Source organism: Mustela nigripes, chromosome 2, assembly GCF_022355385.1.
Source record: "Mustela nigripes isolate SB6536 chromosome 2, MUSNIG.SB6536, whole genome shotgun sequence".
NCBI lineage: Eukaryota > Metazoa > Chordata > Mammalia > Carnivora > Mustelidae > Mustela > Mustela nigripes.
Window position 1 is genome coordinate 193185238 of NC_081558.1, and position 17544 is coordinate 193202781.

General features: G+C 37.2%; 1 long non-coding RNA gene and 1 pseudogene across 1 annotated transcript in view; one reads left to right on the top strand and one right to left on the bottom strand.

Annotated features, from left to right (window-relative positions):
- Window positions 1-1087: 1087 nt before the first annotated feature.
- The window catches only part of LOC132010272 (uncharacterized), a 118038-nt gene continuing 101581 nt past the window's right edge, over window positions 1088-17544 (bottom strand). The window contains exon 3 of the long non-coding RNA XR_009402209.1: window positions 1088-1159. This is a non-coding gene — a long non-coding RNA (uncharacterized LOC132010272). The remainder of the gene's footprint in view (window positions 1160-17544) is intronic.
- LOC132010270 (ribose-phosphate pyrophosphokinase 2-like) lies at window positions 11310-12141 on the top strand (annotated as a pseudogene).

The following is a 17544-nucleotide window of genomic DNA, read 5'->3' on the forward strand; positions in this document are numbered from 1 at the left end:
TAAGGGAAAATGGAGAGAACTGCCAGTAGGCATGGGCTTTCTCTTTGCTATGATGAAATTAAATGGTAATGATGCTTGCCCAGCTCTGAGAATATACACTTTAAAGCATGGGTTTTACATGTGAATTCTGCCTTAACAAAGTATTATTTTTAAAGTTTTTAATAAATAAAAGCTGGGGGGGGGGAATGCCCAAAGTCATCAGCCAAAAGGCAAAGAAGCTGGGAAATATAATATTTTTATTCTAAGCCCTCTCTAATAACCACTTTACTATGCTGTAGTCATCTCTAAGTAGTAAATTGGAAAAGATCATCAATAAGATGTACTCCATCGTGTAAGTTTATACCCTACTGATTCAGAACAAAGTGGGTACTAGGAAGAACAGATCCCAGTGACTTTAACATAAAATCAGAATTAAGGGCTAACTCTGAACTCACAGTATGAGGATCATGCCTCCAGAACACACTGTTGAGTAGTTCTTGGTGTAAAAGAAGAGAATTTTTTCCCTGGGAAAAAAATTCCCTCCAATATGTAAGACTGGCCACTATTGATCTAACTCCACTAACCCTACCTTAATCACCCATACCGTAGTTTTCAACACTCTGCATGTTATCAGCCTTTGCAAACAAAATTCCCTAGCCATCAAACACTTACACAGTTCCTTATAAAAATATCTCCATGATTCCAGAAAAACTGATTGTTCAATAATCAAGTCAATCAACAGGTCAAGTAGTATAAACCGAGTTGTCCAATTAATGATTTCCAAATGTAAAATCTGTAAGGCACAGATTTCTACAATTCTACAGAATGGAGAACAGATATATGAAAAGCTGTTAAGAGGGGAAGGGCATTCAAATATTCGCAGGCCTCTGCCAGATATTTATTACATATTTATTAATATTCTGTATACTCAGACAGCACAGATGTTTCAGTTCTTAGGATAAAGCAAACATAGAAACAACGATTTTCAGAGTCTGAAGAGACTTTAGAAATTATCCACACCAACCTCCCTATTTTACGGGCTAGAAAAGTACAGTGCTAAGAAGAAAACAGATATGATTAGCTCACACAGTTCACTGCAGATGTGGGACCTGAATGCATGTTTCTTGATTCGTGGACCAGTTGTCCTCTTGCAGTTTTAGTTTCCATGTCTTCAGAGAAACTGCAAATTGATTAAGAAATTTGTCCCTTTTTAAAAACACAAAGTATGCAAACCGTAAGTACAGTCCAGATGAGAAAGTTTTAATCACTCCTCTTGACCCTCTAAATTGCTCCAATATAACCACACCACCACAAAGCATGTTTTCCATTAGTCTCAGACCATTCTCTAAATGTGATACTATGAAGGTAGGTTAACTGTCTCAAAGACATGATACACTGGAAGATGAACACTGAGTAATGTCCCCTACCTGGAAACCAAGAACTCAATGTTGTAGATGAATCAAGAGAATAAGAGTTTCTTCACCATTATTCCCTCATACATTTCTCTTCGGTTCCTCTTTGCTGGGTGTTTGTTTGTTTGATTGTTTGTTTATATTTTTTTAAAGATTTTTTATTTATTTGACAGATCACAAATGGGCAGAGAGGCAGGCAGAGACAGAGAGAGGGGGAAGCAGTCTCCCCGCTGAGCAGAAAGCCCGATGCTGGGCTGGATCCCAGGACCCTGGGATCATGACCCAAGCTGAAGGCAGAGGCTTTAGCCCTCTGAGTCACCCAGGTGCCCCCTCTTTGCTGTTTTTAAACTCCTTTCCATTTCCCCTTGCCTTATTTCCATCTCTATGTTCAAAAAAGTCCAAATATATAGCACAGAGAGTAGGACCAAATCAGAGTGAATATTCTATTCCCTTTGCTCCCCTCAGAATCTCCCTATTCTCCCCACCCAAAGTATATGAACAAGTTTTTCACTCACTGCCTGCTTTTCATTAATTTAATCATTTAAGGTCTTAGAACATTGTATATAAATACAGTCCTCTCAGGATTTTTCGTAAAACAAAATCTAGGAATGGAGGTAAAAAGCATTGACATTCTGATCATCTATTGTAACAGTAATATTTTGTTGTTTTTTTTTTTTAATTTTAAACAAGCTGCAGTTTGGAAAAGCAATGTGTTTTGTTTATCATGTCAAGTTCTTATGAAAGTATTTGAGTTGGATTTCATCCAAAATCTATAATTCACCATGTAATGCATAATTTTGCTGTCATATGGCTGCAAATTTTGACACTTATTTTGCCAGAAAACACAGGTATGAATATGAAAAAGGCCCCCTCAGAGATTTATTGCTTAATATCCCACTAGTTCCCCAGTCTTTCACTGTCAAAGCTCAGCCATCCATTATTTACCAAGCAGATTTTTTTTTTGCCCTTTGTTTCTGCTCAGATTCATTTAAAAATCACCCTTTGAAAGATCCATAGGCTATTTTTAATTGTTGTTAACTGTTTCAAGTCCTTCAATAATAAATCCCATAAACTGTTCTGGATAGAGATTTTCGTAGCATAAAATAAATACAGATGATTTTATAATCCCCTTAAAATGGTCATAGTTGTAAATATTAACAGGAAAATTTTTATTATTTCAACTGTATTACAATGTCAATAAAAACCATTCCTTCTCTTCCTGCTTATCTGCCTCAAAATTCTTTGTCTCACGTATACAAGAGTCATTATTGAAAGAAAAATGGGTACTTTACCGACCTAAGAACTATTAAAATTTAAATAAATCCAAATTTCAGCATTTTCTGGGTTAAATTAGTACACTACTTCAGTATCTGCAATTCAAATAAGTCCTCTGAGAAATTGGCCTTCACAACCAGTGACGTGCTGCTGAACTGAACAGATCTCCAAAATATCCTAACAGATTTCTTTCTTTCATTGTAGAATTGTTTCCATCTGGTGCTTAGATATTAAACCTGGAATATGTAAAGGCTCTCCCCTCTCACCCTGTTTGACTTCCAAATTCTGGCAAATAATTTGCATTGTCAATGAACTGAGGATTAAAATTTTGAACTTACTGTGTAGTTGTAAGATGTACAATTTAAAGTAATAGATCTTTGAAGCAGTGGATTTTTTTTTCTTTTCATTTTGAGAAATGGAGATTGGAAGTGTTTGTTGTTTGTATTTCTGACTCAAACCAACTTTGCTTGAAAAAAAAAAAAAGAATAAAACTTTTCTTGATTTTCTTCCCAAGTCCAGAACGTTGAATTATGAATTTATGAACAGCACTACAGGCCAGTCTTTGTAGGTATATATTCATAACAGAATAGAAGCATCTAAAAACTTCTGTATTTATTTATTTAGATAGCTAGATATTTAGACGTATATATGCAGAAGTTTCTAAGATCCTGGGTCCATGGACACTAATTTCTTCAAGAGAATTTTAAGGATCCTCTCAGTAATAAAAAAATGTCTGACTTTTAAGACTGGCAACATTTTTTCATAGCATCTTAACTGGAAAGCACAGAGTTACTTCTAAGAAATCTAATTGCTTCCAGAAATGTTTAAACCACTAGGGGAATGTTTATATGAAATGAGCAACAGTCACAGGAGTGAATAAGCCAGTTCTCTGCACTGCATGTTGCAGGGTAAAAGCCTAGGAGCACACACGGAGAGTTATAAGAGAACCATGTGCCACACAATCATTTTGTTCAATCTTTCTTCTTGTCATTAGTCTTGCAACTTCTACCTGTCCCTCTTCGACTAACAGTGGATCTCACAAGTCTCCCAGAGCACAGTTATCCAGCTCTCTCGTCCAAATCCTCACCCTTCATGCCCGTACTCCCTTCACTGTTCTTTTCTTTTGGATGCCTCATCATACTGTCTTCACATTGTCTCTTACTTAACTGCTTCCTTTTTAAAAGATTTTATTTATTTGATAGAGAGTGAGAGAGAGAGAGAGAGAGAGAGAGCACAAGCCAGGGGGAAAGGCAGCGAGAAAAGCAGACTCCACTGAGCAGGGGGCCTAATGCAGCACCTGATCCCAGGACTCTAGGATCATGACCTGAGCCAAAGGTAGCTTCTTAACAGACTGAGCCACCCAGGTGCCCTGCTAACTGCTTCCTTTAATCTCTTTCTCCTAAATTGTATCTGCCTTGATCTCCTGGAACGTTTTCTGATGCATTTCTCCATTTCACATCCATTTCATGGCTAGTTAAAAAAAATAATTGAGTTCCTGCACAGCACATGAAACTACTTACCATTTTCTGTTCAGTGTGCTGCTCACATTTAACTTTAAAAAAATTTTTTTGAAGAGACATTCAGGAAAGGAACTGATACAACTTTGGGAAGGACAGTTAGTGTTTTGCTGATAAGTATATAACCACTTGCCTGATTCTAACAAACATTTGTGGGAATCTTTCAAAAGCAATTTGCTTCAGCTGGATCTCCGTTGGATCCAGTGTCTTGACCCAAAAATCTCTAAACAAAAAGATTCATTAAAATGAGCGAGGATTTTCCATAAAACTTCAAGATGTCATGCAATGAATTTCTATAGTTGCCTGCCATGCAAACTATTGTAGCATAAATTTAGAGCTAATAGAACTAATCTTCTAGGACATTCTAAAAATATTGTATATGCCTTAAAACAAAATCTGAGCAATACCAAAAATACTCAATGCAGTTGGCAACATCTGAGCATTACAGAAAATCACAATGTGTTCTTCCGGCTACGCACAACAACAAAAAATATCGGTCCTAATAAGGAATTGATTTAATGGCTTTGTGTCTCCACCTATTTAGAAAGAAGGAGGAAGGAATTTAATTTTATTTGATGAAAAACTGCATTTTCTTTTGCCTCCCTTTTCCCTGCCTCTGCATCTGCCCTCCACTTCACCCTCCACCCCTTGAAGATTTCTCCTTCGTATTACAGTGGCACAGATTCAGAGGAGGGGTGGGATCTGATACTTCGGGTGGTCTTAATAAAGCCTTCGTCTTTGGCTAACCTCTCCTTAGACTGGAAAGTAGCCAAGAATTTCCAATATTAGGAAGAGTCACTTCGAAAAAACTCTGTATGTACATCGAAGTGCATGTCAATATACTAGCTCTCATTTAAGAAGCTAAACAGAATGGGGCCTCGTCAGCCAAAGCAACAGCTATTTCTCCCAAACTTAAAACACATCCTTGCGTAAGTTATGGTTCTTATTTGGTTTTTGTGTTCATTTATTTCAGTTTATTGTTTGACATCTCCCACCAGTTGAGCCAGGAAACTCATGGCCGTGCTTCAAAAAACAACTCCACCCCACATTTATTTTTTAATTTGTTCTGATTATTTACTCTTTTACAGTCACAAAGCCTCATGGAATAAGTGCCCAAAGAAGATAGTATTTGCTTTTTATTTTTGAGTACAGTATTAGAAACTGTATGTAAAATCTCCCCTGCAGCTCCTCCTTTTGATTAGAAAATTATATTAGATTCTTATTTGTTTTGAAAAGTCCGTTGTATATTTTAATTAAAGGAAGAAATAAAAAGTCTTTTTCCCTACAGCAGGCTTACAAAGAACGGAGAAGTTATTTCTCTCAGTAATGACTTAACAAATGAGGTTTTAGTCTGCTAAATTAAGGTAAAGATTAGAAGGAAAAAAATTACCTGTACAGTGAGCATATATTATTATGGACTTTGAAAGTGCCTATCTTTTTGGTACTTGGAAACACACAGTAAAACTATCCATATAGGTTAAAAAACAACAACAAGAACAACATTATTTCAACAAAAATAGCCAAACTGTTGCCAGATAACAATGTGACAAATTCATCTTGGCTCACTGGTGCATGTCTTGACTTTCCAAATGAAACTTTGCATCAAAGGAAAAGTTTGAGCACCTTCCTATAAGATCAATTAAAACTCAACTACAATTGGTACATTTTTTTTTTAAGATTTTAATTATTTTTTTACACACAGAGAGAGAGAGAGAGAGAGAGAACACAAGCAGGGGGAGTGGGAGAGAGAGAAGCAGGCTCCCCTTCAAGCAGGGAGCCTTATGTAGGGCTAGACTCCAGGACCCTGGGATCATGACCTGAGCCGAAGGCAGATGCTTAATGACTGAGCCACCCAGGCGCCCAACTAATAGAACTTTTAAGAGTTACAAATTCCCACCATTCTAATCTCTCCAACTCTTAAGAGCAATCTTATTTTGTTTGATTGCAGCTGAATCAGAAGAAAGGAGATATTTAATAAAATGTAGAGTTTGTAATACAACACTGGTTTCCTTTATTAAGGAATTTCTCTAAAAAGAATGTCAAAACTTTGTAAACTTGATCAGACTGGTACTGGAAAATGTAAACAACCCTACAAAATAATGATGAGAACATTTTATCCAGGTTAGCACAAACAGATAAGCCTTGCTTTTAAGAGAAAAATTCCATGGAAACTGATGTACTAAAGAAGGGAGTATTGCAAACTCACACTAGAAAGGTCATTGGCAGAGATCAACTTCCTAGTATTCAGTGTATCTACCCTGGAATGAAATAGGGCTAAGCTGATTGAGCAGGAATTTGAGTCTACAAAGGAGTAAGTCCAGGTATTACAGATTAATGTTTAAAGAACTACATTATTTATTTTCAACATTTTTCTTTTATTTTTTGAGTTCTCAAATAACTTATAGAAGAAATCCATAACCCAAACTATCTTCAAAATGATAATGCACAAGAAATCCCCCAAATAATCAATCCTCTTTGAATGTGCCTTCGTTCCATAAGAATGTGAGAATTAGATTTCTCCAGAAAGTGAGAAACCTATTTTCAATGATGATGACTTTTCTTTGTTTTCTTTTTTTAAAGTACTGTATTTATTTATTTGACCTAGAGCATGAGCAGGGCGGGAGGAGTAAGAGGAGAGAAAAAAGCAGGCTCCCCACTGGGCAGAGAGCCTGTTGCAGGACTTAATCCCAGGACCTCAGGATAATAACCTAAGCCAAAGGCAGATGCTTAACAGACTGAGCCACCCAGGCACCCCAACTTTTCTTTATTTCCAATTGAGAAAGGAACAAAGAGCTAACTTTGAATTTTAAGTTTTACAAGTGTACATTTGAAGATACTGCTTTATCCTGAAAATATTTAGAAGAATGCTAATAGTTAACAGTGACTAACACTGACTCTGTTTCAATATGGTAGATAGAGCACATGTATCTAATTACAATATTTTCTGAAGCCCTACTAAAACTACAGTAAATATTTTTAATATTTTTTTAAAAACACTTTATTGAGCAATGACTGGCATACAAAGAGCTGCACATATTTAGTGAATACTACTTTATGATTTTGAAAACAAGCATAAATAACCTTGAAGACATCACCTTAGTTAATCTCATAAGCATATCACCTCCAAAAGTTTCTCCCCACCCTACTTATTTGTGTGTGTATATGTGTGATAAGAAGACTTAATATCAGGAAAATGCAAATCAAAACCATAATGAGGTATCACCTCATACCCAGTAGTATGACTTCTATCAAAATAATAAAAGATAACAAGTGTTGGTAAGGATGTGGTGAAAGGGAACTCTTGTACACTACTGATGGTTATAAAAATTGGTATAGCCTTTATGGAAAACAGTATGAATGTTTCCTCAGAAAAATAAAAAAATGAACTACTATATGATCCATCACTCCTATTTCTTTGAGTGTAATCAAAGGAAATAAAATCATTATCTCAAGATATCTACACTACCGTGTTCCTTAAAGCATTACTCACAGTAGACCTATGGAAGCAACCTATGTAGCCATCAATGGATGACTGGCTAAAGAAAATGTGATATGTTTACACAGTGCTTAATAGTCTGCCTTAAAAATAGAAGAAAATCCTGACATTTGTGACAAATGGATAAAACTTAAGGATATTATGCTAAGTGAAATAAGCCAGAGAGAGAAAGACAAATAGTGCATGATCTCACTTATATGTGAAATCAAAAATAATCAAACTCATAGAAGCAGAGAGTAAAATGGTAGTTATCAAGGGTTAGGGATGTGGGGGAGATGGAGAGATGTTGGTCGAAGTGTACAAACTCTTAGCTATAAGACAAATAAGTTCTGGAAATCCAATGTACAGCGTGGAGACTATAGTTATATGATAATGTATATTTGAAATTTGTTAAGATTTCTTATCTAAAAAAGGGAAGTAACTGTGTGAGGTGATGGATATGTTAATTAGTTTGATTATAGTAATCACTTTACAGTATATACCTATATCAAATTACATTGTATATCTTAAATATTATAGCATAAGTTAATAATATCTTTATAAAACTGGAAAAATATATATCACACATTCAAAAAATAGGAAAATATGACTCAAAATGAGAAAACAAATCAATCAATATAAATTAAACCAGAGCTGCTACAGGTGTTAGAATTAGCAGACAAGTACATTAGAAATGTTACTATAGATATATTCCAAGATTTTTTTTTTAGCCCAAATCAAACTTCAAAAATAAAAACTACATTGTCCAAGGTGAAAAAATCTCTGAATCAGATTAATGGTAATTAGACACTGAAGGAGAAAAAGAGTAGAGAAAATAACAGAAACTATCCAAAATAAAACATAGATAGAAAAACAAAATAACCTCCCTCCCTCCAAAAAAAAAATACATATATATAGCATCACTGTGAACTGTGAAACAACTTGAAGCAACCCAAAATATATGTACTTAGAGTCTTGTATGGAGAAAAGAACCAGGAGGGAAAGCAAAAAATATTTGAAGACATAACCTCTAAAATGTTCCAAATATGATGAGAACTATAAATCTCCAGTCCAAAGAACTCAGTGAACAGGAAACAAAGAGGGACGTCCTTGTGGCTCAGTAGGTTAAGTGGTCTGCCTCAGCTCAGGTCAGCGTCTCAGGATCCTGAGATGGAGCCCAAGTAGGGCCCAGGGCTGAGCAGGGAATCTGTTTCTCCCTCTCCTGTTGCCCCTCCCCCCAGCACACTTGTATACACGCTCTCTCTCAGATAAATAAATAAAATCTTTAAAAGAAAGAAAGAAAGAGAGGGTGCCTGGGTGGCTCAGTTGGTTAAGCAACTGCCTTCAGCTCAGGTCATGGTCCCAGAGTCCTGGGACGGAGTCCCACATCGGGCTCCCAGCTCCATGGGGAGTCTGCTTCTCCCTCTGACCTCCCCTCTCATGCTCTCTCTCACTCTGTCTCTCTCTCTCTCTCAAAATAAATAAATAAAAATCTTTAAAAAAGGAGAAGAAAGAAAGAAAGAAAGAAAAAAAGAAAAAAAGAAACAAAGAAAACCACACCAAGGTATATCATAATAAAATTGTTTAAAATCAGTGATAAAGACAAAGACTTAAAAGCAGCCCCCTAAAATTAAACATGTAATATTCAGACAAAAAGATCTGAAAATGACAGCAGATTTCTAGGTGGATGCAATGCAAGAAGCAACACAATGGGGCAAATATATTTAAAGTACTAAGAGGGGAAAAAAAGATGTCAAAGGAAAAAAAATACCATAGAGGCTCCTGGGTGGCTCAATCTGTTAAGCATCTGCATCAGCTCAGGTCATGATCCCAGGGTCCTGAGATTGAGTCCCCTGTTCAGCAGGGAGTCTGCTTCTCCCTCTGCCTCTCCCCACCCTTGCTTGTGTCTCTTTCTCCTTTCAAATAATTAATTTTTTAAACTGTAGAATTTTATGCCTAAAGAAAAAAATCTTTGAAAAATGAAGTCAACATATTTTCTCAGACCTATAAAAGCAACAAGAATTTATCATCAACATACAAAAATAAAAAGTTTACATTGAAAAACTCTTTAATATTTAAAAACTTCAACACTTCTAAATAATTCATGGCTCTAAAAAAAGGGTAGAAAGAAAACTAGAATGTATTTTGAACAGAATAAAAATACAAACACAATTATTATGGGTTACATTGTACTCCCCCCTCCAAAATTATGTTCAAGTTCTAAACCCTGAGAATCTCAGAATGTACATGAACTTACTTGAAAAGAAAGTCATTACAGGTATAATTAGTTAATTCAAGATGTGGTAATACTGGATAAAGTGAGCCCTAATCTAATCTAACATGACTGGTACTCTTACAAGAAGGGAAGAGACACACACAGTAAGAACATGAGATGATGACAGACGTAGAGATCAGTAAAATGCATACAAGCCAAGGTACACCAAGGATGACTGCTATAATGAAAAGCCAGGAAGGGTCAAGGAAGATCATACCAAGAGTCCCAGAGGAAGCATGGCCCTGCTGAAACCTTGATTCAGGGCTTCTGGCCTCCAAAACTGAGAGAGAATGAAATTTCTATTGTTTAAAGTCATCCAGTGTATAACACTTTGGAATGACATTAATTTTTTTAAGCTGTAGATCAAGGTAACATATCAAAATGAATGCCACTGAAAAAACTACTAGGTAGAAATTTAAAGCACTTAATATGTACACTGGAAAATAAGAATCAACTCAAGTCAATGACATCAGCTTTCAAAGTAGAAAGAAGAAATAAAATATCAAAGCATAAATTATCTAGAAATCAGAAAATTTTAAAAAAACAATAAAACCAAAAAGTGGTTCTTTAATAACATCAATAAAATTGACATACATTGTAGTCAGACTACTAGGAAAGAAATAAAATAAAAGAGAGGTGACACTAATTACCAAACTCAGTAATGAGAACAGTAATAGAACTAGAGATTCTAGGGGCGCCTGGGTGGCTCAGTGGCTCAGCCACTGCCTTTGGCTCAGGTCATGATCTCAGGGTCCTGGGATCGAGTCCCGCATCGGGCTCTCTGCTCAGCAGGGAGCCTGCTTCCTTCTCTCTCTCTCTGCCTGCCTCTCAGTGTACTTGTAATTTCTCTCTGTCAAATAAATAAATAAAATCTTTAAAAAAAAAAAAGAACTAGAGATTCTATGAATATTAAAAGATATGAAGGGAACATTGTGAACACATTTAAGACAATAAATTCAACAACTTAGATGAAATGGGCAAATTCCTTGAAAGATACAACTACTAACACCTACACAAAAAATAAAAATTTTATCTATGAAAAATATTTAATTGTAGTTAACTTTTCCCCATACACAAAAAATCCAGATACAAATAGCTTGACAGACCATTTCTCTCAAAATTCAAGAAATAAATAATACCAATTCTGCAAAAATGCTTCCAAAAAATTAAAGTTAACTAAATAATTCACAAATGATTCTCTAATGCCAGAAGCACCGTGACATCAAACCCAGACAGGGTTTCCCACTCACATGGCAGCCTTTGGTGCCACCTCTGCCATGCCTGATATTGTGCTCTTCAGCAGGCAGCTTGCACCAGCAGCTGTCTCAGCACGTGGCCGACTGTCTGGGCCTGGAGCTGGGCTAAGTCGTCACCAAGAAGTTCGGCAACCAGGAGACCAACGGTGAGATCAGTAGAAGCGGGAAGGGCAAAGATGTCTAGAACACCCAGAATGGCTGTGGAGAAATCGACATGATGGAACTCCTCGTCCCGATCAACGCCTGCAAGACTGCATCATCATCCAGGGTGACTGCTGTGATTCCGTGTTCCATACTCTTGACAAGATAAAAAGGGTAAGAGTCACCCTCTGATTTCTGTGAAATTCGTGGTCACTATGCTTTGCTGGGGCAGATCACATTATCACCATGGACCTGCATGCCTCTCAGATCCAGGGATTCTTTGAGATTCCAGTGGATAATCTGCCCACGGAGCCTGCAGTCCTGCAGTGGATTCAGGAGAATATTGCAGAGAAGAGATACTGTATTATTGTCAGGGGAGCTAAAAGGGTCACATCAATTGCAGTGAATGTGGGTGAATGTGGAATTTGCCTTGATTCACAAAGAGAGTTAGAAGGCAAATGAAGTGGACCAGATGGTTCTGGTGGGCCACATGAAGGACCGCATAGCTGCCCTTGTGGAGGACATGGCTGACACGTGTAGCACCATCTGCCATGCTGCTGACAAGCGACTCTCGGTAGCCACCCAAGTTTATGCTATTCTTACCCATGGGATCTTCTCTAGGCCAGCTATTTCCAGCATATATAATGCTGCTTTTGAGACTATTGTCACAAACACCATTCCACAAGGGGCCGAAATGAGACACTGTTCCAAGATTCAGGTTACTGATACCTCTATGATCATGGCAGAGGCAATCCCAAGGACACACAACGGTGAATCTGTGCTCTACCTATTTGGCTACACCTTCCTATAGATCCCATATGTGAATGTGGAGCAAGCCTTCTCTGGCTTCTGAATTGCATGGGTTTGTCTGACTTTTTAGTTTTAGGACTGAGCTACTGGAGGATAAGGCAATTGGAGGATAAGGCATCTGATTTTTGTATACTCCAGGATTTTGTATACTCCAGGATCCATTTTTTCCCCCCTTCTCAAGCTCAAGATCATTTATTTCCAGTTTGCTGAGAGGGTAATGGTTATTTGATCTTTCATTAGTGAGAATGATTCATCATTCTGACTTGTTCTGATAGGTGACCTTTTTCTTTGGTTTATCAGTACTTTGAAGCCACAACTTGCAAGTATATAATTCCACTGCAGAAGTTCATAGTTTAGATATTTTGAGGGTGCCAAGGTGATTTCAGATTAAAACCTTCTATGTAAATAATGATAATGTCAATGGACATTTGGGTAAAACTCTACATATAGAATTAGCCTTTACTTCTGAGAGAACTTTAGAAAATTAATAATACCCTGAATTTTGAATTTTTTTTTTTTTTAGGAAGCAGGTTTCAAATAAATGATTGTGTTATTGGGCTTAATTTGACCAAATTTTATGTAGCTTAAGATAGCCACTGACACGTTTACTTTCTGATAAAATTAGGCACTTCAGAGGCAAGGTGGTTCAGTATATTTTTTCATTGCCACTTCTGAAAAATATGTTATAACTATCACTTACCTGAACTGACTTGCTCTAACATTCCAAAATTATGTTCAGCAATGTATCTGACTGAGAAAGTGTTTGGAGACAGACCGCAGGCCCACTGGTTGCCCTCACACTGTGCTCTGCAATCCCAGGCAAAAGCTTTTTGAGCAGCTCCTCCTGTCCTGCCCTCTTGTTTTACTGCCTATTTTTAGCTCTAGCTTTTACTTTGCCTTTTTTCCAATAATTTCATGTTGTGAATTTCCACCCAAAGACTTTCACAAGTCCTCTCAAGTTTACTAGTCTGATCATCATTTTGTTTCTGACATAATAAAAAGGTAAGTTTTTGTGAGTACCCCTAATTTCACACTTAAACACTATTTCCTTATTTTTTATTTAGTATTCTTTTGCATTTTGTAATCAGAAGTAGCAAGTCTCCTAGGCAACTGATTATTTTAACATTTTTAAACTGTTAGATGAAAAATATGGGTAAGAAAGGCCTATGAAAAGAGTACAATTTAGTAAGCACTAATTTTTCCTCCATTAAGGTAATGTTCAAATGATGGCCAAGAGTATTCATGGAGGCGAAGACTGCTTTATTAACAAGAGGGCCCTTGACAACTTCCTCCTCAGTGAGGTGCCTATTGCCTCTAGCAGAAGGCAAGCGCTGACTCCCTGTGAGTTCTGTCATATCCACATTGGCTCTGAATTCTTCAGCCCCCAAAGAAAAATATTTGCCTGCACAGACAAAGCCTTGGAATATTAATAATCTCTAGCTTCTGCTGAATCGTGAAACTTGAACAGAGGAAAATCTCTAACCTAAATTCAATGGGCAGAAAAATCAAATCTTCAAGTCACTAACAAACTTGAACAGCCATCTTTAAGGTTTCAAACTTCACTATAGCAGAGATTGAAGTTAAAAAGTACCACTTTGGTCACTGTAAAAATGAGCACTTTGCTGTACTTTATAATTACTTTTGAAAAAAAAAATATGGTATTATAGCCTGGTAGAGTCAGCTATGCAAATATAGATTAACTACATCTAGCAAGAGTTGACATGAGTATGCAAAGAGTTTATTTAGATTATGTAATTTTTAATTTTGATGAATGAGTGTTATCTACTTCTTGGGATTTCTATGCATAGGTAACTGAAAGTGTAGTTATAAACGTGCATAGGTAGATAGCCTTCGCACACATGTTCATATGACTGAAAAAAATTATTTAGAGGTAAATATTTCATGTTAAGATTGAACCTAAGATACAGAGCTAGTTTTAAAATAATCTTCAGAGAGGGGCACCTGGTGGCTCAGCCGTTAAGCGTCTGCCGTCGACTCGGGTCATAATCCCTGCTCAACAGTAAGTCTGCTTCTCCCTCTGCCACTCCCCCTGCTTGTGTTCCCTCTCTCATTGTGTTTCTCTCTGTCAAATAAATAAATAATATCTTTAAAAATAATTTTTAAAAAATTTTCCGATAAAAAAATGAAAAATGTACATCATCATTGTCTGTTTCTATCACTTAACCTCACTTTTTACCTTCAAGTATTTCTGATATATTAACTAATTAGACTAGACTTGGCCTCACAGAGTGGCAATGCAGACCTTCACTATTTGATGGTTTCAGTTTTTAAAAAGATGATGAAGGCAGTCTCAGGAGCAGCCCAATCCTAGAACTTGTGTATCCTCTGTGGATTGTGTGGCAATATTTAAGTGAAACACCAAATATATCAGTCCCATCCAACTCTGCTGAATGGAGATGGACTCAAATACCCACAAAAAAGGGGAGCCAGAGAAATACAAATATACCAAAGCTGGTCATCCTCCAACGTAAATATTAATCAATTTACAGATATTGGTATTACAACTTTCCTTTTTAGATGTCAACTAGATTAGGAATATATTATTTGCAGTGTTCGTATTAGTTTAGAATACAGGGCTTTAAGAATGTCCAACATTAAAAAAAAAAAAAAAAAACCATGTTACTTCTTTCTTAAAACAGAAAATAAAAACAAAGACATTGCAAGAAAATAAAACCACCCGATATCCCCCATTAATATGGATTTTTAAAATTCTAATTAAATTTCTGGAAAAAATATCTTGTATAAAAAGGTTAACACACTATGATTAAGAAAGATTCATCCAAAAAATGAAGGATTAGCTTAACATCTGAAAACCAATCAGTGTAATGCATCATATTAAACTAAAAAAGACAAAGTATATGTTCAACTCAGTACATGCAGAAAAAATCATTTGACTAGATCACTTTCTACTACTAATAAAAACTCTGTTTTCTCTTAGCTGGGCCCTCATAGCTACTACATTGATAAAGTGATAAACCAAACCCCTGATGCTTGTGTGCAATCTAGGTTGTACTGGCTGATTTTTCTACATGGAACAGTGGAAAGAGAGATTTGTAAGGTTTTCCTAAGCTCATTTTAAAATACTCAAGTCTAGTTTATTTTCCAGGCAACCTTATAACCATGAAAGTTTAACATTACAACACTCTTTACCCATTTTCTCTTATCATCAGATTACTTCAAAATCATATGTCTTATGTTACATACACACACCCTACATGAAATATGAATATGAAATATTACACCGTACCAAATTCTTAAGACTACAATTCTTAAGCAGAAAACAAATAATAAAAAGAAACTTCCTTAATCTTATAAAGAGAATCTATGAAAAATCCAAGCTAACATCATACTTAATTATGGCAAACTGAATGTTATACCCCCAACTTAGGGAGAAGACAAGGATATCCACTCCCACCTCTTATGTTTAATATTGTACTAAAATTTCTAGTCATGGCAATTAAGGAAGAGAAATAAAAGCCATTAGATTAGAAAGGAGGAAGGAAAACTGTCTTTATTCACAGACAATGTAACTGTTTGGAAAATCCTTTGAAATAGAAGATGATGCGGGCACCTGGGTGGCTCAGTAGGTTAAGCCTCTGCCTTCGGCTCAGATCATGGTCCTGGGGTCCTGGGATCGAGCCCCACATCTGGCTCTCTGTGTGGTGGGGAGCCTGCTTACCCGCCCTCTCTCTGCCTGCCTCTCTGCCTGCTTGTGATCTCTGTCAAATAAATAAATTCTTTTAAAAAAAAGAAATAGAACATGATGATTTAGAAAGACCCTGAGCTCTTCTCATAGACACACTGAAACCTTCCCATGGACACAATGAATCCATAATTACATGTAGAACAATTGTCTCTGAAAAAGATCTGAGAACTAGCCGAGCAGTTGCTTCATATCAAATGAGAAAAGGGCCATATCAAGGTAGAAATAAGGGCCATATCAAGATAGGAAAGGCTAAGACATGGTCTTGCCAAAAATCTACTCTCCCTGGCATATGAACCCATAATTTGGAGGGATCTCACAAATTGAGCTTCTCCCAGGGGAATGAAGGTTTGTAACATACATAAAGCATGTCAACTCTTATGACCTGTATCTGAGAGACAAGCCCTCAAAATATCTGCCTTTGAAAACCAACAAGGTTTGCATTCACAAGACCTCGGGTTCTGTAGCAAACTGAGACTGCTCTTGAAGGACCCATCTAGACCCAGGGCCTAGTGCAAAGACAGTAGTTTGGAAAGTACCCAGGCTATATGTGAAGAAGATTCATTTGCTATTTGTAAAGCATCAGCTGGAAGGGAAGAGACCTGCTGGTCTCCAAGGATGGAGACACTGGTGGGCACCATTTTTGCACTCTCCCTCTACCTTGCCATACCCAGTAGACACATGTCATCCCTGTGCTCTCCCCTGCCTCACTAAAAGTGACACAGTACCAGTGTCTCCTAGTGGGGAACTTCTACATATATCTAGTGCCCTAATATTTTTACATCTTGTACCCCAGTTTTTATAGTGGCATTCCAGGAGAGAACTCTTGAACACTTGGCTCTGGAGGATACACAGACTTGCATTCTTGAGTCCCAAGGGACTGTAACAATCAGAGACAGTTCTTGGCATACTACCACCCCTGGGACACTGTATAGATTAATAACTGAAACACCCCATCTTTCTGAGGAGGAGACCTATTTGCCTCCCCAGGAGCACTGGCCTGATGAGCAGACTCCTGATGTAGCATACTCCTAGAGGCCTACAGAGATACTTTCAGAGAATGGAGGCCAATGGATGCAGCCTTTTCATTCTTCCTCTGTCTCAGGCTTGTCAGTATCCCAGGAAGGAGCTTATACTCCTGTCTGGCACTTTGATTTTGCTGCGAGAGAACACCTCTTCGTCAGCTGGCTCTGAAGGCAAGCAGGCTTTATGTTTGTGCATCCCACAAGACTACAGCCAACAGAGTAAGAATCTGAAAAGAGCTATTGCCCTCAGACCACAGCAAGAGGCAATAGGCTAGGAGCTGAGTCTCTCTGTGAAATAATACATATAAGCTTATCAAAACAGCTGCAGCCTAAAAAGTGGGCTTCAAATTAAATACGTATATCTAAGAGTTGATTATAAACCTTTCAAGAGACCCAGAGAGGCAGGTACTTACTTTACGTTCTCCCTCTACCACATTTCCGAGCACCAATATCTCTTCGAAGGGAGAACTTACTTGTGTCTGGTGTCCTAAGTTTTACATCTGACACCTTAGTATTTGAGGTTGCCATACAAGAGATGCTCCTTGGTCACCTGATTCTAGTGGCCAAGAGAGCTTGGTGTCCTTCATCCCATGGGACTATAACAATCAAAGAGATGTCTCGGCAGGCTACCAACCCCAGAGTGCTGCACAGCCAA